At 42.9% G+C, this 23,415-nt stretch overlaps 1 pseudogene across 1 annotated transcript in view; it reads right to left on the reverse strand.

Moving 5' to 3' along the window:
- Positions 1-7,093: 7,093 nt before the first annotated feature.
- Positions 7,094-23,415, reverse strand: part of LOC144373764 (secernin-1-like) — a 50,233-nt pseudogene continuing 33,911 nt past the window's right edge. Inside the window, exons 4-7 of the transcript XR_013433316.1 lie at positions 21,876-22,070; positions 18,481-18,646; positions 9,228-9,407; positions 7,094-7,476 (exon numbers count right to left, since the gene is read on the reverse strand). The product of XR_013433316.1 is annotated as a secernin-1-like (transcript). The remainder of the gene's footprint in view (positions 7,477-9,227; positions 9,408-18,480; positions 18,647-21,875; positions 22,071-23,415) is intronic.

Below are 23,415 nucleotides of genomic sequence, written 5' to 3' on the forward strand. Positions count from 1 at the left end.
TTGGAAGAGCTTCTGAGAAGGCCACAACAAAATGGATGTTTACATGGACTTCGTGCTTGCTATAACATACAATGATGGAAAGAGAGCCTTTCTTCTTTGAGCTAATTTACTGAGTGTTTGGTTGAACCAAGCCTAGGGGTTGGGGGGTACTTTTCAGGTGTGTTTTTAAAAGTAGCTAAAATTAGCCAAGTGTGGTGATACATACCTGTAATCTCAGCAACTGGGGAGGCTGAGGCAGAAGGATCCCAAGTTCAAGGCCAGCCTCAGCAACTTAGTGAGGCTTAAGCAACTCAGCAAGACCCTGTCTCAAAATTAAAAAATAAAAAGGCTGGGGATGTAGCTCAGTGGTCAAGTGCTCCTGGGTTAAATCCCCAGTACCTAATAATAATAATAATAAAGTAGGTAACTATATTTATTTAGTTTTATTTATATAGAATGGGCAGAGTGTATTGTTCATAAATTCTGCTAAATTGTATTAAAATGGAAAAAAAGACTTTCAGCCTAAAATGCACTTGGACCCCCACTTCCTTAATTCAGCAAACCTCTCCAAAGAGCCTCCTGTGTGAAGCAAAACCATCTCCGACTCCATTAAGACTGTTTTAGGTAGACTCTGAAGCCTGCTCTGGGGGAGATTTGGCTTATCTGCTAGGTGAGCTGACTCAGGATGAGAGCTTAGAAAATACACACAGATTTGAGTCTCTATCATCTCATATGAGTTTTGGAAAGTAAATTACTTGGCCTGTGCTTTAGTTGCATTACATAGATGTGTACCTGGGCATATAGAGATGAAATCACATGAGCAGGCCCTGACCCTTTGGTCACTTCAGTCAGGCAAGGGCACACCTCTCCCTCTGAGGAGCCACCAGTTCACGTATTTCTTGCTCATTCACAAACAGGGCTCTGCTGGCTGCATCCCAGTTGCTCCCTTTAGTCGCTGGCTGAGCTGCTGGGACCACACTTCACTAGCTTTGCTGTGGGATAACAAAGCAGGAGGGGTAATTAAAATTCATAGATGTTTCAAAAATAAATCTCATCTAGAAACTAATTTGAAAGCTAGCTACTACATGCTTTGCATCCTAATGAGTTAAGGAACTGACTTTTTTTTTCCTGCTGCCATATTGATGGAGGTACCAATAAGCTCTTTAGTGACCAAGAAAGGCCAGTCTGAGTGGGGAAAAAGAGCAAGGGCCCAGGATAATCTACAAAGTAGGTGATGAATTCTAAAGTCCAGGCAGGTGGTAAAGGAGCTGAGCTATACATTGAAGGACCTTTACACTGAGGCACCCCTTAGGAAATTAAGAATGGGAGAGGTGAGAGGAACAACTTCATGAGAAGAACTGTAGATTCCAGAAGCTCTTCCAGGAGTTCCAGATTTTCTTCCAGAATTTCTAGGAGTTCCAGAATCCCAGACTATGCCCCCCAAAGCATTGACATCCTTCATGAACCCATTCTGTCATGGGTTGAATTATGTCCCCACAAAATTCATATATAGAAGTCCTTAGCTCCAGTATACCTCAGGATGGTACCTTATTTGGAAAGAGGATCACTGAAGATATAATTGTTTTAAATGAAGTCATACTGAAGTGGGCCCTGAGTTCAATAGGGCTGGTTTTCTTATAAAAAGGGAAAATTGGGTATTGCCATACACCCAGTGATAATGTGGTATAAGAGGAAAGCAGAGGTTGGGATGATGCTAAAGATTTCCAGCAAAGCACCAAAAGCTAGTCAGGAGTCATGGAACAGATTGCCTCTCACAGCCTCAGATGGAACCAACCCCACAGACACTATGATCTTGCACATCACATTTAGGCTCCAAAGCCATGGAACAATAAATTTCTCCTGCTTATACCATCCAGTCTGGGGTATTTTGTTATAGCAACCCTACAAACTCATACCTACTCTTGGAGCTTTTCAGGAGTGTGTTACTTTAATGAAAAAGAAATAGGTGGGAATAAAATTTAAAGTAGCAATTCCTTATGTCAATGGAGCAATCATCTAATCTGATGTTGACTCGGGTCACTTGTTGCAGGTGGCTTAGTTCTATTTCCTGAACCAGACAATCAATTTTGCATGCCATAAGAGCGGAGAGAACTTTTTTTTAAGAGGCATCCTTGTGTCATGGAGCTGCTAAACCTTTAGAAGGAGGAGACTCAGCATAGATAGCATCAGCCATTCTGATGATCTAGACTCTAGACTTCCAATTCTAGTTCTTTTTTTCTTTCAAAAAAATTGTGGTGAATACACAACATAAAATTTGCCATCTTGATTGTTTTTAGTGTCCAGTGTAACTGAAGGGCATCTTCACTGTTAAGCAGCCACCACTACCACCCAACTTCAGAACTCTTCATCTTGTAGAACTTCAGCTTTGTACTCATCAAACTACAATCCTCTATTTCTCCCTCCTCCCAACCCGTGGCAACCACTCTTCCTCTTCTTTCTCCTAGATTTGACAACTCTGGGTACTTCACATGAATGGAATTGTACACTTCCTCCTGTAACTTGTTTATTTTACTCAGCATAACGTCCTGAATGTTCATACATGTGGTGGCATGGGTCAGAATTTCCTTCTCTTTTTGAAAGCTGAAGACTATTCTATCGTATGGTGTCATGGAACATGGCTAAACCGGTCAGCATCACTCCAAGTGAATTTTGTCTGACTAAATAAAGACACAGACACAGAAAGTACTTTTTTGGGTTCAATGACCGCTCCTCAGCCACAGCTCCTACAGGAAGGGCAAGGTAGGCAAGAAAGAGGAGAAGCACTCCTGGAACTTGGGTTTTATTGGGAAGAAGCCACTCAAATTAGGCAAGGGTAGGGTTACAAGAAACAAGTGGGGTGTGATCCAACCTCATTGGGTGACACCCACTCCTGGAGATGCACCTCTCTTATCAGTGGAGGTAGTGTCCAAACACATTGCAGTGCAATACCTGTTCAGTACCTCCTCGCTCAGGACTTAAAGGTGTGTACCTAGCTCCTTTCCAGAGCGGCTCCCTGACAGTATGCTTATACTACATTTTGTTTATCCATCCATACATCTATGGATACTTATTTACACATTTTGGCTATTGTAAATAATGCTACTATGAACCTGTAAGTACAAATATATCTTTTGGGCCCTACTTTCCAGTCTTTTGTAAAGATACTTAGAAGAGGAATCACTGGGTCACATGGTAGCCCTTTTTTAAAACATTTTTTTAGCAACCTCCATACTATTTTGCACAATGGATGTGCCATCTTACATTCCCATCAGTAATCTACAAGGATTACAGTGGCTACTTTTTGTTTTAAGTTGTAATCCTGATGGATGTGACTTGATTTCTCATTGTAGTTTTGTGTTTATTTTTAAAGAATGAATTTACCCAAAGAATGGTACCTAATGCAGGAAATTTTTGAGTTGATTGTTTTTTTCTGAAGATTTCCAGCAGAAAACACATCCCCTTCTACACATTTCCTGTGTGCTGACTGATGCCAGCATTTTTTTTCATGAAACACAAGACAGAAGAGGCCACTGGACATTAACTTCAGTATTTTTTATTGTATGCTTAATGCATTTAGAGACAATCCCAAGGGCAAGCACTGGATAAAGGGACATCACCTGGTTTGTAGATAGTTGTACAAAAGACTGTTAAGACTACATGGTCAGTTCCCACTGCAGGAAACGAAGATTTTCTTTTATATAATTCACTGCCAGTAGCATTTTCCAGCTAATACATTTAAACTCTCACAACATGATTGCAAACATATATATTAGTTCCCACAAGAATTCTGCATGTGACATTTCAAGATGTATGGTGTCAATCAGATAAAGCACATTTTGACAAAAACCTAAGGAGGGCAGCCAGGCGTGTGACCTGCCACTCCTCCCCCTCCCAGAGAGCATGCCCAGTGAGGTGGGTCCCCTCGCTTTTTTCTCCCTGTGCTTCCTAAAGCTAAGAGCTCAGTTGAAGACATCTCCAATAAAGGATGGGTGAGTCTCCAATCAGGAATGGAATTAGAGACCTCATGACAGACACAGGGTCCCACCTGTCTTCCCTGCTATCAGCCAGAGCTATGTGTCACCTGTATGGAGGTGAGATGACATCTGTTAGGATGCATAGTCATTTGCTTAGTCAACAATTACTTTTTAGACCTAATGATTCATCCAATAGTAAAGGAACTTAGTTGCTAAGTTCTAAGAGGCATATACCTGCTCTGTTAGCTTGTAATAGCTCCTAATAATAACATCAGGTCTTACATTACAGGGCACTAATGAATCTCCATAATTTTGATTATGTCCTTATTCTACCTAAGGTTCAAGCCACCTCCAAAAATGAAAGCACTATTATTTCTGCTTTGCTAACTTACTTTCACTGGAGTGTCTGCCTTTGATCTGAGGGCCGTCTTCACTTATGGTAAATCCCACCTAATAGACAAGACTAACTAGCTTATGATAGGTTACAGGGGAGGTGGGGGAGAGATTCTGTCCTGTATGGCCATGACTTCTTTCTGCACAAAGCATGCACTGGCACCCTACCTTCTTAATAGATATACAAATGGCATTTAGGAAGCTATTTACACATGGTGACCTTTAAACATTAGTTTCACGTTTCATCTTGAATAATCATTTTTCCTATATAGCCTTCAGAAGAGCAATCCCTGGAAAAGAAATTATCCATGTAATAAGCATTCTTCCAAAGCAAAATCTGTTAGGAGCATTTAAAAGCAAACATTCCCCCTACAACAGCCTACTCAAAATTCAACAACATATTTCTGACTGTTGTCACTAAACGTGAGTACAGCCACATCAGCAGACTGCTTGCTCTCTGTAGTCTTTCCCCACCCTTCCCAAATGCACAAAGAAACCTGAGCACTGCTATTCAGGTTTGACTGTACACAGACCCCCCACCTCCATTGCCTGCTGGGAGGCACTAGGCCCACACAGAGGGCAGGCACACCCTCTAGTGGTAAGACATCAACATTACAGCTGTGATTGATGTACAGTTGGCCCTTTCCTGCCTGCAATGTCCACAAACAGAAGTAGCCACTGTGTTTCCCACTGCACAACTGGCTGGGTTAAGACAACAGTCATCTGTGATTTGGGCCATAGTAATAAAAGCAGGCCTTGGTGTGATTTATTTGCACTAGACTTCTGATGAAATCCTGTATTACCCTGACTATCTCAGACAGGTCAGGTCTGATAAAATGCTTCCTAACCTGTGCAGGTGAGAACATGCATCGAAAGATAGGATTTCTGCAACACCTAATTTTAAATAACCACTCCTCAGGTAGACTTTGGAAGGTAAGTACATACATCATTTTCGAACTTCATCCTTTTCCCCTTTAGCAGCTATAGACACTTTTAGAATGGCCACTTCATCTAAAAGGAGACCCTCAACTCATCAGCAGTGAAAGCTCAGGTCAAATCTACACTACAGGCTGCCACTACTGGCTGCCATAAACTTTGTCAGCTGAAATAGCCTTCCAATCTGTACTTAGTGATTTTACATACAGAATTTACAAACTGCTGAATAGAAAGTTCATGGCAAATATATACATACACTCTTGAAGGAGAGTTGTAGAAAGAAAATATTCATTCCCATAAAATTTCTGAGGCTGGGGACAAGGCTCAGTGGAAGAGAGCATTTGAGAGTGCTTGCCTTGCATACTCAAGACTGTGGGTTTCATCCCCAGAACAACAACAAAAAAAAAAAAAAAAAGGAAAAGAAAAACGTTAAAAAATCTCTGATCCTTGGTATTCCACCCACATAATGAGCGGCTGTGTCACTTTCAGCCCTCATGGGCTATGACATAGCTGCTAAGGAATGACTACCCCTGCGCCATTTCCAAGTCTACTTATCCAATATTTCCTTTTGCTAGAATCATGTCAAGGATGGTGAAGCATCATTAGACCCAAAGAGCACTCTCCTGCTAGCTGCTCTATTAACAGACACTCCTATCAGTCATCTCTGCCACTTTGTCATTGTGGGAGTTGGGAGAGAGTTCCATAAATGAAAGAAAGCCCCACCACTTCCCGCACACTTCCACTACCAGTCTGGAAGCAGCTGTAAGGCATGAGGACTAAGGGGGAAGATCCAGGTGGTCAGTTGCTTTAGACACCCATGTGTGGGTTCTGACAGGCTGGGTAGGAGGGGTGGAGTTGAACTGTGACCCCACAGAGATGTCCTCTTGTATCTGTCTGTCACCTTCTTGCCCTCTGAATGCCCAGTATGGAGCCCACCTGGTCTTCCTTGCCTACTTTCCTATGCTCTACTAGTGGGTCAAATCCTTTATGTGGATATGATATTGGAAGCAGATCAGCTCAGCTGGTGTCTCTCTGCTGAGATAAAGTAGCAACTGCTCGAATCCCAGCAACTTCAACTGCAATCTAAACAGTCAAGATTTTTTTTCTTTTTCTTTCCCTCATTAGCTGAGAGTCACAGTTGCATGGGGTGGGACTACACTGCAGGGCCACTGAATGAATCCTAGATTAGATGCTGGTCACTAGACCAGGAGTCATCCCTACCCAAGGCCCCATCTACTTGGTAGGTGCACTGCTCTGTAGAGATAGCAGCATGTCTTTTGGGAGACCCACTTGGCGATCCTCGGAGGTCACTGGCACGGCTCCCTGAATCTCTAAGTTGTATAGGTTCTGGCTAACAGTGCTGCCCAGCTCTCCTGCATATGAAGCAGGGTTGTGTCCACCACACACGAGTACAGCGCATGGAAATCAGTTCCTTGGAGATCATGGACACCAGGACACAGCTGGGGCAGCTGAGAAGCCCCTTTATTCCCTCCCATTGGCTTCGTTCCCCAGGGAACACCTGTGGATACTGCAGTGCCCACAGGCATGAGCCCAGGTGAAGAGCAACTGGGGAGGTGCCCCCTGCCCTCCACACACACAGGAGCCTGTGTGAGCCAACAAACGCCTTTTGTTAACCTGGAAGAAACGGGTACTGAAAGACTAAGACTTCAAAAGAGCTTGCTTTTCCCACCAACTCAACATGGCAGAGCCTGTCTTTCAAGCCTCCATGAACTCTAGTCCTGCCAGAGGCTAATGTGTCCATTGTCACTGAAATACAATAGCAGCTTCAGATCCACAATTTGTCACACAACTGAACGCAAGAGGCAGAAGGATACGTGTTACATTGCAAAGGAAGGGGACCTACACGGCTGAGAAAGGGACATTTAGAGACACAAGGTAACAGTTGGATCTGGCTTCAGAAAAGGAGACCACCTGATAACTTTTCTCATTTTACTCAAACAGGAGAGTGTTTGTTTTGCTGGTCATTTAGTCAGGTGGGAAGTTTTAAATAAGAAGGGGAAAGGGAATGCTCACTTCACTTAAAGAACTTAATCTTCGTGTCAACACAGTCATAGAAAAGGTCCCCCACCTGGGCGGGGTCTGGGGGCTCAGAGCTGCTCAGGATTTCTTCCATGGCTTCCAGGCCTTGCTTTTCCAGCTCCATCATGATCTTCTTCAGCACTCGACCCTGCTCCTGAGGAAAGACATGGCCTTTGCACAGTCAGCAGAACAGTGGGATTGTGGCTGTGGACACTGAGCCTCGGGAGTTCTACTGGCTTCCTGCTCACAGTCCCATCCACCCACTCTGGTCTGTTCCCAAACAACTACCACGAGGACCATTCTAGAATGTGGCTGCTTCAGGATAAAATCCAGACTCCTGAGCGGCATTCAGGGAAGGCCCTGATGAGAAGCAAGGTCTTGTGGGCCTGACCTCTTGCCTCATCTCTTCCTCGTCTTCAGCCAGACTGAATTACCTGCACTCCTCCATCTCATGATACTTTCCCCCATTGTACAGTGACTCTTCCCTCAAGCAGGTCCTTCCCTACGTCAACACTTGGGCAACTTGTGCCCAACTGCCACCCAATGGCTGGGACATAGTAGGTGTACTGCAACAATGTACTGCAATGGTGCCACCCAATGGTTGGGACATAGTAGGTATACTGCAAAGATGTTTGCTGAATGATCAATGAATATTTATCTCCTGAGCACTCTTTTTAGGAGATGGTAAGAGCTCTTCCTCCAAGAAGTACTCGCTCATTTACAGTGGGTGACACTGAAGGCTTTCATTTACCCAATTAGTCCCAGAACTGAGAAGCCACTCTCCTTACTCATCCACTACTTCCTGGTTCAACCCAAGAGTCATTTCTAAATTTCAAAACCCAGCGATCCCATGGGCTCTTTCTGCCCTACATTCTCATTGCTTGATACCCACAAAACCAGACACTAGTAGGTGACATTTTGAGTCTACCTGGGGCTTTCTGTCATACACCTAGAAAATAAGCCCTGTCAGAAACTTTATTAAACAAGCTTTGATAATAGAAGCAGTTTGACTTTGAAAAAGTACTCACTCTTAAAAATAAATGTGAACTTAGCCAGGCATGGTGAAACACATGTGCCTGTAATCCCAGCGGCTTGGGAGGCTGCAGCAGGAGGATCACAGGTTCAAAGACAGCCTCAGCAAATTAGTGAACCCTTAAGCAACTCAATGAGACCCTGACTCTAAATTTAAAAAGGGAAGGGGGGACTGGGTATGTGGTTCAGAGGTTAAGTGCCCCTGGGTTTAATCCCTCGTACAAAAAAGAAAAGAAAAGAAAAACTGGGAATGTGAGAATCTTTTTCTAAAAGAAAAAAAAGAAAGAAAAAAGAAAGAAAGAAAGAAAGGAAGGAAGGAAGGAAGGAAGGAAGGAAGGAAGGAAGAAAGAAAGAAAGAAAAACTGGGAATATGAGAATCTTTTTCTAAATGATATCGGTAGTATGGGAAAATATGCTTAACATAGAATTTGGTACATGGTGGTTGTGCAGCCACCACCACCATCCGTCTCCAGAGCATTTTTGGAGAATTACTTTTTGGAAATGGCATATGATTGCATCTTTAAATAAAGCTCTGCCAATCAAGTATAGCTTCTTAGCCCTAAAAGGTTGCAAAGAATTTTAAGAAAGCACAGAAGCAGGTCTCCCTTCTAGAACTGCACATCTCTATTCCTCCTAAGTCAACAGTAAATAAGAGAGAGCTTGGCCCACTGAATTCCAGAACATGAGAAGCAAAGGCTTTGTTTTACTTGGTTTCAGGAGATTGGGTAGGAAAACGAGCACCAGCATTCTAGGAAGGCCTGTAGAACCTGGCTGCCCGGGAGGAGACTGGCCAAGAGTAGAGGAGGCTAACAGACTCCCTGACTCCTTCCTCAGGGACCTCATTACTCTCCCTGAACCCTTATCCAGGCTCACCTGGTCACTCTCGATGACAGCACGTGCCCAGTTGTGGGCCTTGTACAGCTCATGCCGGCGGTCTGGTTTCTCCTGGAACCGAGGCTCCTTTTTAGCAGGGTCATCGTCCCCAAAACAGGGAGACTTGCTTTGGGAACGAGTTTTACTTCATCAACAAAGATGAAAGGCTTGAATATGGACCTGGAAAGAAAGGACAGTCAGACTGAGCATAGGGCACGAGGACACCCAGAGACTGTCTCTTTATTCAGCAATCATTTTCAGTGCCAACTCGTGGCAGGTGGGTTCGTGCCAAGAGAAACACACTGCATGATTTAGTAGCTATTTTAATAAAACCAACAGCCATTTACAAGCTGCAAATTTTTCTATTTACAGTGAGGAGACACTGAAACAGACTTTTTTCTGTCCTGAAAAGAGCATCCGAGAGAACTCTTTTAAGTTGTATAAAGTGAGGCAAAAAGACACATAGTGTTTTGGGAAAAGGATGGAATGGATGGTCAATTTTGAGATGAAAGGTCTACCCCTTTCTCTCCTGGAAAGGAAGGGTCTTTTGGTTTTAAGATTCTCATTGGAAAATCTTCGTAAGATCTCTAACAGCCTCAAGGAGTGTACTGATTAAGACAGATGAAGCAGAAATTCCCAGAGATCCCAGAGGGGACACCTGCAGAGAAGCAGAAATCTGGCTGTGTGAAAGCAGGTGCTGGGCAGAGTGAGGGGCCTGATGCCCCTTTATTCTTTGATCCAGCTCTTCTGGCAGGACTGATGTCTGGCAGGCAGGCGTGTGTGAATATCTTTGTGCGTGGCTTGCACACATCATCACACACACACACACACACACACACACATACACAACCACACATACATACACATACACACACACACACACACATACATCAAGAGAGCCATGCATGTCAAAAGCTGTGGCCTGGCATTCCAGGTCAGTGTCACAGCTGATGAACACTGGGAAGGACACTTATTCTCCCTTCACCCGGAGAAAACACTGCTGGGCAGAGGGGCACTCCTGGTAGGTATGGGCACTGCTGGACCTGTGGTCTGATGTTAGCCAAGCCATGGGGCAGCACCTGCAGTAAAGATAGGAGGGCGTGAGCCACGTGCACATCTCATGTGTTTTCAATTTATCAGATTTGGACTTTACTTTGCCCTTCCATGGGTGTACCCTGTTTCACTCCAAGGAGACTCCATTGGGTTAGAAGTGAGCTTGGATGCTGACTTTTTCAGCCCAGAGGTGTTAAGATGTGAGGCAGCCAGAGCAACCTTGCCATTGTGCCCTGAAAATACATTCATGTGCACCATGATCTGAAAAGGACTGGTGATCAGTCACCCTTGCTCCCCTAGCTGTGTCTTTGGACTTACAGCATCAGCATCCCTGCTCTGTCTTGTCCCGCTGAAGCAGAATCTGCATTTTAACAAGATCCCGGGGGATTCATAACATCTGGGTCTGAGAAGCACAGTCATAGAGAACAGTAGTGGGAAATAACCTCTCTGATAGTTTCCTGAGATGATCACAGGAAAGGGGTTGAGAGAGCACTGACACTGGTCACAGCATCTAATTTAACCTACATGTCAAAGGCAATGAGAATTTGCACCCCATGGTGATGGAGTGAGTGGTACTAATTAAGGATGCCTGTTGGGGACTCTGCTGTCCTCTGCAGGTGATACATATCATTCATATGGAAGAATGGTCCCCTCCTCTGCCCTACTGCTGGGGAACACAAGGTGGGCCAACCTGGGTGGAATCAAGGCATATCCCTCCTTAGCTACCATCAAAGAAAGTCGCCCAAGACATAGGGAAGCTACTTACGCAGAGGGAAGACACACTTCCACCCCCTACAGTCTCTTGGAAATGATTGTTCCTTTTCCCTTCTACTGACTGTTGGATATGAAAAATGAATTAATACAAAACTTCAAACTGTCAAAACCAATTCTGATTACCTGGGAAGTGAGAGAAAAAGAGTGTGCTCAGCACAGAACAGCATACAGAGCTGTCTCTGGGTCCCTCTGGTCTCCAATGACACAACTACATCCCAACCAGCAAGAGTCCTATCAGATCCTGCAGGACCAGATAGCACCAGGGGTGTTCTGAGGGGTTCCTGATTTTTTCCCAGTGCTGGGGACTGAACCTAGGGCCTCATGCTCACTAGACACACACTCTGCCAGTGAGCCCAGCCCTGCCAAGAGTGTTTCCAAAAGCCAGTGTACATCATACAGGAGTTGCCACACAATGGCCGGCAGGCTCTGTGACTAACATAGAGACCCTCTGCTGACAGGGGCCTGGAGGGCCCAAGCCCACTCCTGAGTCCACACCTACTCAGTCATAGGGCTCCGCATTGGGTAGAGCAGTGACAGCATGGCTCCCCATGGTGTGAAGCTCTGTAGTGGGACTGGTGCCGGCCCCAGCACCAGCAGCCCAGGGAATTGCAGGCTCCAGCAGAGCCCACTGCACCCTGGCTACAAGGGGGGGCCCTTGGAGAGGAGACCTGTCTCCCAGCCCCAGGCCTCGATGATGTTCACCTGCTACTTCTTACAGGCCCACACAGCATCTTTGTTATCTAGCACTTAAAGCTGGAGTGGAGTAACCTCCTTATTGGAAACCTGCCTTTATATTTCTGGAACCTAAGTGCCTTGCTCACCAGGTGTCTCTTCTGATACACTGACCCCAAGGGAGAACCTTGCCTGCCAGAGGGGCTGGAAAGAGACATCTTGGCAGCACCTACTGGGCTGAGTTGCCTTTTGACACGTGAGACAAAGAACAGACTGGGACTGGGAATAGGGGCATGAGTACTCTCTCCGCCTCTGACCAACTGGGGGCTGATGTTTTCTCTTTCTTGGGCTCACCTGGATTAAAATGGTCTCTTCCAGCTTCTAAAGCTATCTTGCCAATTCTATGTCTTTGTCCTAAGACCTGTGAACTTGTAACTCCACTTCAACCCACAGTCACAGTCTTCTGCACCCAATATACAGGACACTGGTAGTAAAGAATGCTCTGTTTGATATAACTTCAAACCCAGTCGAAGCTCACTGGAATATGGAGATTAGTTTAACTCATGAAAGCGTCTAGGAGCTTTTCTAAAATAAGAGGTACTGTATGTTCAGACCTCCCATCTATTTGTTTGATCTTAAAAATAAAAATATGAGCAGGTGCCCATAATATTTTAAGCAGCCTAAGAGTTCCAAAAACTTCTTTCCATACTCTGTGAGGAAGTCAGCATCCTTGACTGCTAAAAACACAAAGCATAAATTTGTAAAGGTGTTTAAAGGAAGAATTTTTGAGATTCAATAAATTATATAAATAATAAAAATTTTAAAATAAAATTATTTATAGAATAAGGAATATAATAATTTTTGATAATACACTGCAATAATATTAATATTAATTTAAATTAGAATTTGGAAATTATCTATAATTCAGGTTTGATCATTTGTACCTATGTACTATATCCCAAAAAGGGGAACCTAGCTAACTTGGTGGCTCCAAATACTGTGAGGGCTGGGGGTGCGGCTCAGTGGTAGAACACATGCCTAGCACCCAGGCACTGGGTTTTATCCTCAGCACTGAATAAAAAAAATAAACAAGTAAAATAAAGTTATATAAAAAAGACACCATTAATAAAATTTTTTAAAAATCCAAATGGATAAGGAGCTCCCCTGGCATGTTCCCATATTTGAACCTTAGATGGCAGCCTCTTCAATACCACTTGAAGAAATGTATGGCAACTCATAGCCCAGAAATATTAAATGACTTGACCAAGGTCACATATCTAACTAGTGTCAAAGCTGAAACTGGGTGGTGACCACTCCTCTCCACCACCTTTCCAGGAAGAGGCTCACTTCATCGTGTATGTGGAGTGACCCAGAGTGTGTCCTATAGTTGGCTCTAAGTGGGACATAGCAGAGAGACTCCAGACAGCCACATAGCAGAGAGGCTCAAGACAGTCCAGGGCTGGATTCTGAGGATGACCTTCAGAAAGGTCACCTAGACAGAACTCACTGTGGTCATTCAGCCTTTCCACAGTATGACATGAATATAAGATGCTATGTCCAAAGGGAGGAAGTGCTTCCAATGGCCAAGGGCATCACAGAGCCAGAAGAGTACTTTAAGAGACTCTACTGAGGGGGCTGGGCTGTAGCTCAGTAGTAGAGCACTTGCCTAGCATACATAAGGCACTGGGTTTGACACTCAACACCACATAAAAATAAACAAATAAAATAAAAAGACTCTACTGAGGGACACTGAAGCCAAGAAGACCATGAACAAGACTACAGGGAGCCATATCCTTGTCACCTTCAGCTCTCAACGAGACAGGTCTAAGGTCTGAGGCACACAGCCTCATGACACATGGCACAGCTTGGTCTTCCAAGATCTGACTCAGAGACGTGCAGGAAGTTTAGCCTTGAATGACACTTTGAACACAGCCACGAAACAGTTCCACTGGTGGCACCTTTGCCTTATCTGCCCATTTTTCTTTCCAGAACCTTCTGGTGGATGCACCAAACCAATGTTTAAAAAAAAAATCTTTTTTTCCCATAATTTGTTTTCTCATTTGGAAGAACAAAAAAATAATCATGAAAATCTCTATAAAGTTTTACAGCCTAGCACAAATTTTAGTGTTTGTATTTGCATTTCCGGGCTCTGCTCTTCTCATGTTCATTTGTCATTCATTCAGCAAATACATGTTGGGTCTGAGGCAGTGCCCAATAGATGTTAGGGAGGCAGCAGTGAATACACAGGGCAAAACTTCTGTCCCATTTTACAGGTGAGATGACTGAGGCTCACAGAATCCTAGTGCTTTGTCCAAAGTCACATTCCTAACCAACAGTGGACCTACAACTAAACTCAGACCTTATACATCCAAAGTCTATTTTCCCCACTACTTCCCAACCTTGTATCCTGTTGGTATTTTTCATATACATTGTGAAACTGCAAAAAATAAGGACTTTTTGTTTTCTGGGACTTGGGATTTTATTATCTGAAGCCAGTCAACCATTCCAGCCACAAAGTTCCAGCCACAAATGTGGCTCTGTTCTTGCTGAAGATGTGGACATTCCCCAGCAATGAAACCAGGCTGGTCTTGTAACCCAGAATCCCTGCAAATCCACTGAGGATCATTAGTCCCTGAAAGAAAAACACAAGCCCCTGCTCAGATAAATCTGCTACACTGTGAACCAATCTAAAAGGCATTTATAACAACTGGTTTCCCTCAAAAGGCAGGTGTCCTTCTGAGTGGTTCATCTATGGGCCATTCTAGCTCTAGTGTGACAATGTCACCTGAATCATATTGTCAGGGTCATACCTGGCTGAGAGCAAAACCAGTCAGTGAAGAGAATTTTAGAGAATATTTTGGAGCATAAGATGACCTTGGGGATGGAGATTTGGATCCAGAAGCTTGGGAGGTTTGGAAAGTCCAAAGTGTAGGGTGGAGAGAAGCAGTATGGAAAGAGTTCAAAATGAAAGGAGGGGAGGGAGCCATTTGCCTTGGGCTTTCAGCTCTGTATATCTGCAGGCAGGACTGATGTGGCTGCCAAGGCTGACCTTGGATGCCTGGGTTTCCAAGAACAACAAGGTAACCCCCGCAGCTGAGATTTGAAAGATCCAAATGACACAGTCTTAACCAATCTAATTTAGCCTCTCAATGGTAGTGCATTGGGAGAAGACAATGAAACAAAGAAAGCTCAGAAAGAAAAAGAGGGAGGAGAGACACCCACCATGACCCAGGGTTCTTAAATTACCTTCTCTAACCCTTTTGTTTTACTAATGCTATATCTTTAATGGTTAGTATATGAGATCCTCTCGGTGCTATACTGGTCTGACAACTACATCTTTAAAAATAATAAGCCCAAATTTATGGTATTTGTAGAATTCTTTGGTATAAATACTCCCTCTGTGGCCCTTTTTAAGACAATAGTGGCATCACAGAACATGGAATTAGTCAGAGAGACCCCTGATCAGCTCTCCTTACCTTGAGCACTCTCTAAGACTCTACATCTTACCCTGTCTCAAAATGGCAAGACACCTCTCCAAGTATTCTTTCTCTATCAGTTATTCCTATCAAGAAGCTTTGACGACTACTAGCTTCCATTAAAATGGCTTCCAAAGGTCAGAACCAGTACACTGAAGTCTATCAATATCACTGCATCAGTGATCAAGGCACAAGCTGACCCAAGGGAATATGAATATGATGGAATTTGCCTTCTCCACAAAGCTAATTAAATGACTTTTCCTGTCCCTCAATCATTCAAACTCTGAGTTTTTTTTTATCTCTTTCCAACTCTCAAACTTGCAAGGTAATTGGTACATGATAAGAAGGAAGGAGAGTTCAGGCACAGTGTCACATGCCTGTTATCCCAGCAGCTCTGCTCAGGAGGCTGAGGTAGGAGGATGGCAAGTTCAAAGTCAACCTCAGCAATGGCCAGGCTCTAAGCAACTCAATGAGACCCTGTCTATAAATAAAAACAAAATAGGGCTAGGGATGTGGCTCAGTGGTCAAGCGCCCCTGAGATAAATTCCCAGTATCCTACCCACAAAAGATACTTTGACACTATCTCCCCAAAATGTCTAACATTTTTAGCACTAGCAGGAGTCAGCTAAGACCTCCTCAGTGTTACTACCCAAAAAAACTGAGAGTAAGTAATTATGCTTCCTGCTGACAAAATGCACAATATTGAGCATGCCCAATTACAGTGAAACATTGAAATGTTGAATAAGAAAAACATAACCTATGACAGTTCTACAGTCACGGTAGGAGACACAGCCCATTTAACCAGGGAAGATAAAAATGAATGTCTTCTGGAAGGGCCTTAATCTTCTACAAGGTCTTTTCAATTAATTTAACCATGAATAATTTCCTTTTTGAATTACTTGAAATTTTCCATTTTAAATATCAGAAGGCTATTTCTCAACCCATTTCTGTAATTCGATTAAGCCCTGAACTTTATGTTAAGAAACAGAATTCGCTGGGAAACAGAATTCCTTTCTACTCATTTCCTGACAACACAACTAGGGAGAGTTAAAGCAAGTATCTGAGACTTCAACAAGAGAGTTGGTTCAGTTCAACCCACTCCTGTTTCCTAAAGAATAATGTCCAAATATCTTAGCAGAACATTTCAGATGCTTCAAAATAGAACGTAAATGCCCTGTGTACCCCACAGACCAGCAGAGTCCTCCAAGACATCAGTGATAGGGGAGAAAACAAGTCACAGTCCATCAGCAGGGAGGGTGGTAGGAGCCCTAAATCTGGGACCAAGTTGTAGGTGGAAGGTGGGCCCATGGAACCAAGTGTTCAAAACTGAGAGATCAACCCAAGAAAAAACAGCTGGAATCAAAAAGAAGGAGAACCCAGAACACCACAGAGTGGTTGAAGCTGGCCTTTAGGGACCCTGTGAGGGTGGCTGGGCTTGTTTATGGAGGGTGGGAGGAGGAAGAGATAGAAACCTGATCCCTAGACTCATCTACAAGAGGAAACTTGCCCATCAACCTGTGTGCCCCACTTCATGCCTCTGTGCCTCTGTACACGCAGTTCTTCTACCTAGAGTGCCATTACTGCTTTTTGTACCTAATAAACCCTCACTTCTCCCACCGTGCTCACCTCTCCTCTGCAAAGTTCTTCCCTGTACCACTACATCTTTGCCACCTCTTTCTTGTACACACACCTCACCCCTAGTACTGAACAAGCACAATATTTGGTATGCAGTAAGTTTTTGTTGAGTGAATGAAAAGTTAAAAATAGTTGGGCGGGGGTTGTGGCTCAGTGATAGAGTGCTTGCCTAGCATGTATGAGGCCCTGGATTTGATCCTCAGCACCACATAAAAATAAATAAATAAAATAAAGATTAAAAAGAAAAGGAATAGTTTACACTAAATTCAATAGTTTCATATGGTGTTAGAAAGTTCTACTGATATTGGCAATAGTTTTAAAAATGAGGCCATCAGGTCAGAAGTGCTTGGCTTTCCCCCTGAGTCATCTAAGACAGAGAAAGACAGAAGGAAGGGGGAAAAAAAGAGTCCTTTGATAAAAACAATCCTTGTCTCATATTCCTGAATCGAGAGGAGAATAAATATTTTCAGCATCTAAAGGAATGAAATTTAACAGCTGCAGATTCTTTCGTAGTGAATTCAAAGGTTTAACAACTGATATTCAAAAATCATAATGGTTTGTGGTCAGTGGAACACCTGAAAAACACCTGAGAACCAATTGATGTAGGCAGTCTTTTAGGGCTTTTCATACTGAGGATCAGATGTACCTGACAGATTCAAGGTCCACCTGAAGATTCTGATATAAAAGGTTTGGGTCAAGGCATCTTGGCCCAAAATCTCCCCCCCAAGCTATTGTAATAGTGAATGTAGTTATTGTAATAGTGAATGAAGGCATTGAGTGGTCGTCTCTAAGCCACTGATGATGTCACCTGTGGTATACACAGCTGAACATTAAAGGAGATGGGGTAACTGTCTGCTTAGTAGGTCAGAGAGAGCCCTCATTAATAATAATTAAGGGCTGGGGATTTAGCTCGGTGGGTACGGTGCTTGCCTCATGCTCAAGGCTCTGGGCTCTATCCCCAGCACCACAAAAAAATTAATAATCATTAATTAATTAGTCATAATAGTTAAGCCTACCACGTACTTACCTGGATCATCTCATGTGATCCTCCTAACAAGCATGTAAAGGTAGGGGCTGGTATTATTCCCACTACACAGTTATAGGAACGGGAGCTTACAGAAGTGGGATTCCAAATCCTGACCAGTTATTCAGAAGCTATGTTCTTAGCCACTGTGCAATGCTGTTTTTTGTTAAAGTATTTGGGGAAAAAAGTTCTTCCCTAAAACACAACATCTTAATGAAAGCGGCTTCAATCTGTATTGCCTCTGGATCATATTGTCCAATAATGCATAGGAACTGGTTCTTTTGATAAATCTTGGGCACATCTCCCCCTCCCCCAACACACACCCTGTCTTTTGTTCATCTCTGTAACCCTGTATCAAAATAGCACAATGTTTGGCCCATTACACATGCTCAGTAACTATTTGATGAATTTAAAACACAATTCTGCAACCGTAATAACCACCATGTGACTATGCCAAGCACTCCACTTAATCAAAGCTCCTGTGCTATGCAGCCCACATTGAAACAGACTGAAAACTGTGACTTAGCTACCCATGGGGAGGACACGGCCAGCATGAACACAATGATGAGCTTCCAAGGCATACACATGCTTTCTCTCTGTGACTGTATCTTGAACAAACCTGGAAGGATCTGGGGTCCCAATGAAGTAGTGAATGCATGGCGAGCTTCTGTTCTGAGGCAGGACAGACACTATACTGGCTGTGGTGAGGAAAGATTCAGAGTCTATGCAGACTCCTCTTGCTTTGTCCCGTAAGACGTCAATCATTGTCTGTACAGTGATGCTTTCTGAAAGAGAGATGGATATCGGAGAGATGTAACTGTGGCACGTTGTTAACCAAAACCCATTCACTCCTTTATTTTTTACATTAATAAGCCCATGAAATTATACCTGGGATCATAACCCTCAGTGACAGAATACATGTCCCAGCTTTCTTTGTGACTAAGTCTGGCCATGTGGTCAATTCTGACCAATGGGAGATCAGTAAAATGGTGTGTGCAACTTTCTGGTCACATCCACTTCCTTGCCTTTCATTTTTCTCCCTTCCTGTTTGCTGGGAGATGCCAACCATCAGACCAAAAATGGAGGTCCATCCCTAGACAATCCATATACATCTGGACTATCTCATGGGAAAGGAAGAACTTCTGTGCTCTTCAAGCCATATTAATTTGGAGTCTCTCTGTTATAGCACTTAGCTATACCTCAACTAGTACAATACTCAATATATATCCATTAGGAAGTGTATGCAGTCTGTAAACAGATCCCCAAGCTAGGGCTGTTTGGGATCATTACTAAATTTGGAGAATGATCTCCCTACAGTCAGAAATATACACACAGAGAGGCATTTATAATATTTGGAGGCTATAAGATTATTGTCTCTGAATTCAGATGAATGAATAAACAAATCCTTGAGCCAGATGAGGTGGCACATGCCAATAATCCCAGCAGCTCAGGAGGCTGAGACAGGAGGATCATGTGTTCAAAGCCAGACATAGCTACTTAGCAAGGCCCTAAGCAACTTAGCAAGACCCTGTCTCTACATAAAATAGAAGAATGGTGCTGGGGATGTGGCTTAGTGGTTAAGCACTCCTGGGTTCTATCCCCGGTACAAAACCAAAAAAATATTTGTATGGGATCCCACATCTATAGGCTCCTCTCTGGTTGTAATTCATTAAAAGGCTATTTCAGTCTGTGTTCACAAAGACAGAATCAAAACATCACATAGGGAGAGAATTTGCTAGCACAATGCATATCCTCTTTATAAATCTCTATAACAAGTCACAACTAAAACTATTTAAAATGTCTTTGATTTTTTTTTAACTATCCAGTGTTCAAACTTTCTTACTTTCTCAAAAATTAGGTATTGATTTGGAGTTTTTCATTTGTTTGTTGTGGGGGATTGCAGGGCTGGAGATGGAACCTGGGGGCCCTGAAAAAGGAATGCTCAGCATGGGCACTACCGCTATACTACATCTCCAGTCTTGGTATAGGATTTAAATCAGAATCCAACAGATGGGCAATATCTCTTGAATATTTTAATCTCTGCCTCTTGATTTGTCTTCTTGCACCTTATTTGTCATAGAAATCAGGTCATTCTTCCTGTAGAGTTTCACACAAGCTGGACTTGCACGTGGCATCCCCCTGGTGGAACTGAAGATGTTCCTCTCTCCTGTGCATTTCCTATAACCTAGAGGTTTCCTATAACCAGAAGTTTCATCAGATTTAAGGATACTGTTATGCTACGAACTACTGAACAACTTTCATCAAGCTAGTTTTGATTTCATTAAACATCTTTAGAAGTTCTTTTTCAAATTCTCATTTTAAAATGAATACTTTCTTACCTTCCTATCTAGAATATATGACGTAAGTTTCACAGCAAAAACCCTAAAGTATTCTTCTAGATGAGATAAAAAGAAACTTTTTTCTTAAAGGACCAGGTAGAGATTATTTTAGGCCTATGGACCATATGGTCTCATTTTAACTTCCCTGTTGCAATGGCTCAAATTCACCAGTGCAGCATGAAGGCAGAATAAACAACACATAAATACCAGGTGAGTGCTACAGCTTGGATTCTGAACATCCTGAAAGGCCCTTGTGTTGACAGCTTGGTTTCCCCCCTGCAGTGCTACTGGGAGGTGGTGGACCTTTAGGAGGTGGGGCTTAGTAGAAGGAAGTTAGATCCTTGAGGGCGTGCCCTTGAAGAGGATATTGAGACCCTGGCCCCTCCCTGTCACCCTTCCTAAAAAAGCATTTCCTAGCTGCCATGAAGTGAGCTATGTCTTTGCCATGTGCTCTCCTGTTGATGTGCTACCATATCACACACCCAAAAGCAATGAAGCCAACCGACCATGGACTGAAACCTCTGAAACTGGAAGCCAAAATATATCTTTCCTCCTTATAAGTTGTTTATCTCAGGTATTTTGTCACAGTGACAAATAGATAACCAACAGAGTGTGTCTGTTTTAATTAAATTTTATTTATAAAATGGGCAGCTGCTACAGGATGTAATTTGCTGACTCCAGTTTTAATGGATCAAAAGTTTAATTTATACCATGCTTATAATTCCAGCAGCTCAGGAGGCTGAGGCAAGAGGATTATGAGTTCAAAGCCAACCTCAGCAAAAAAGTGAGGCATTAGGGCTGGGGTTGTGGCTCAGCAGTAGAGCACTTGCCCACCATGTGCAAGGCCCTGGGTTCAATTGTCAGCACCACATAAAAATAAATAAATAAAGATTGTGTCCAACTTACAACTAAAAAAATAAATATTAAAAAAAAGAAGCCAGGTGCTAAGCAACTCAGATCCTGTCTCTAAATAAAATACAAAATAGGGCTGGGGATGTGGCTCACTGATTGAATGCCCCTGAGTTCAAAAAAAGTTCGACTTACAAAATACATATACAACTAGCGAAGATAAAATGTGACCAGTGTGGGTGTTTTGGAAAAGTTCCCTCTCTGGCACAAAACATGGTAAACAATCTAATCAACACACTTACCTAAATATGGATTCTGATTAAGTCAGTAACTGGGTGGCAGAGAGAAGGTTGATGAAGAGAATTCAAGACACTTCTACTCAACAAAGTTTCATGGAACAAAGGACTGTGCAAGCATCACAAGAGAATCTTAAGACGAATGAAAGATAACACCCCCGCCCTCAAGGCCCAGCAGACAAGTGGAAAAGAGGAAACTATAAGGAGAAAATAAGCCAAATATGTAACTGAGCTATAAGGAGTATACTTATTTGCAATAAGTATCACAAAGGACACATGATAACATCAATGTTCAAAGAAAAAATAACATCAGTAAAAACAAGGGACCTCCATGGGTAAGAAAATACTGTGTAAAAATAAGTACAAGTTGTCTCCTTGCCTGGATACCAGGGAATTTTGCTAAAAGTGAGTCTTTATGTCATAGTCCATTCTCTACCCCTCCTCTTTATCCTTCCAAATCCAGACCAGTGCTCTGCAAAAGCTACAAGCAAAGTGTGAGAAGGAGAATCCTAAAGGACAGCCAAACTCACCTTCTTGCTTTTCTAAGCTGTCTTTGCCTTCAAAGTTGTCTGAGTAGTCATCAGCTGGAGAAAAAATCTGGAAAAAATTGAACTCATCCTCTCCCATCCACCAGCGTTGACTCTGAGCATAAGTCCTGAGTTCAGGGTGCTCCGCGTCCATCTTTGTAGTGAGGGAAAGCTGATTGCAGATGCACTTTACTCCCTCTGCAGAGTACAAAGCAAGTACACTTAGGAAAACTTAATCAGGAAATGGAAATTCATGGGAAATACTTCCTTGGAACACTGACTTTATAGGAAGGAAGGAATTCAAATTTTGAAGCAAGAAACACAATCTTGGTCCCCTTTCTAGTTCCACCAATATTGATTGGCATCATCACATTTTAAATGTGAAATAACTTTATTTCTCTTAAATTCACAATCAAAATGAAATACACAAGGCCCTTCATTCTAAATAACCCCAAGTGTGCATTACCTACAAGAGAAGTGAAATGTCCTTTGGAAGAGGTAGCGCTGAAAAGATTTAGAAATTCCTCCACAGAAATGCTCTGTAGCAACCACAGGTCCCTCCTCCCCAGTCTGACTCTTTTTCACCTAGAAGCCCACTTTATACCACCCCGACTCACCCAAATACACACACACACACACACACACACACACACACACACACACACACACACACAATCTATAATGCAAATAAGATACTTCTTTGTTCAACATTTTTTCAACATTTAGAAAAACACGTGGCAATGATAATGAATCATTTCAGAACAAGGAATGGCCTGACACAGTGGCACATGCCTTTAATCCCAGCAGCTCAGGAGGCTGAGGCAGGAAGATCTCAGGTTCAAAGCCAGCCTCAGCAATTGAGTGAGACTATAAGCAATCTAGTGAGACACTGTCTCAAAATTTTAAAAAATTTAATAAAGGACTGGGGTCAATCCCTGGTACACAAAAAAGTGGGGAGAATGTACTTATAAATATATGTGTGTCTAGATATATGTGTGAAAAATATATGGAAATATTTTCCTTATAAATATATGTATAGCTAAATGAACTCAGAAAGGAATGCCTTCTGAGTACACTCTCCCTTAATGAATGAGGATTAGGTGAGAATTCCTCTCAGCTGACAGCCTTGCTCTGTTTCTTCAATTTCTTTTTTTTTTCAGTTGAATATGGACACAATACTTTTATTTATTTATTTATATGTGGTGCTGAGAATTGAGCCCAGTGCCTCTACATGCTAGGCAAGTGCTCTGCCACTGAGCTATAATTCCAGCCCTGTTTCCTCCATTTCTGTATTTGCAGGCTGAGCTTCAAACACATGGAGAGCAACTTGGCCTTTAAGCTTGAGACGGTGTTCAGAGTGCAAATATCAAGCTATCAGGGCTAGTGCACAAGGCCCATTCACAATTGTTGCTCCCAAGGAACATGCTAAGCTTCCAAATTCTTGAACAATAAAGTGGGAGAAAGCAAGTCAGTCTAAACTATAAGCTGCTATAGAGCCATTACTTCCTAAAACCCAGTCCCTAGAGGCAGGCTCAGTGCTGGG

Source organism: Ictidomys tridecemlineatus, unplaced genomic scaffold (genome assembly GCF_052094955.1).
Source record: "Ictidomys tridecemlineatus isolate mIctTri1 unplaced genomic scaffold, mIctTri1.hap1 Scaffold_48, whole genome shotgun sequence".
In the NCBI taxonomy this organism is placed as follows: Eukaryota; Metazoa; Chordata; class Mammalia; order Rodentia; family Sciuridae; genus Ictidomys; species Ictidomys tridecemlineatus.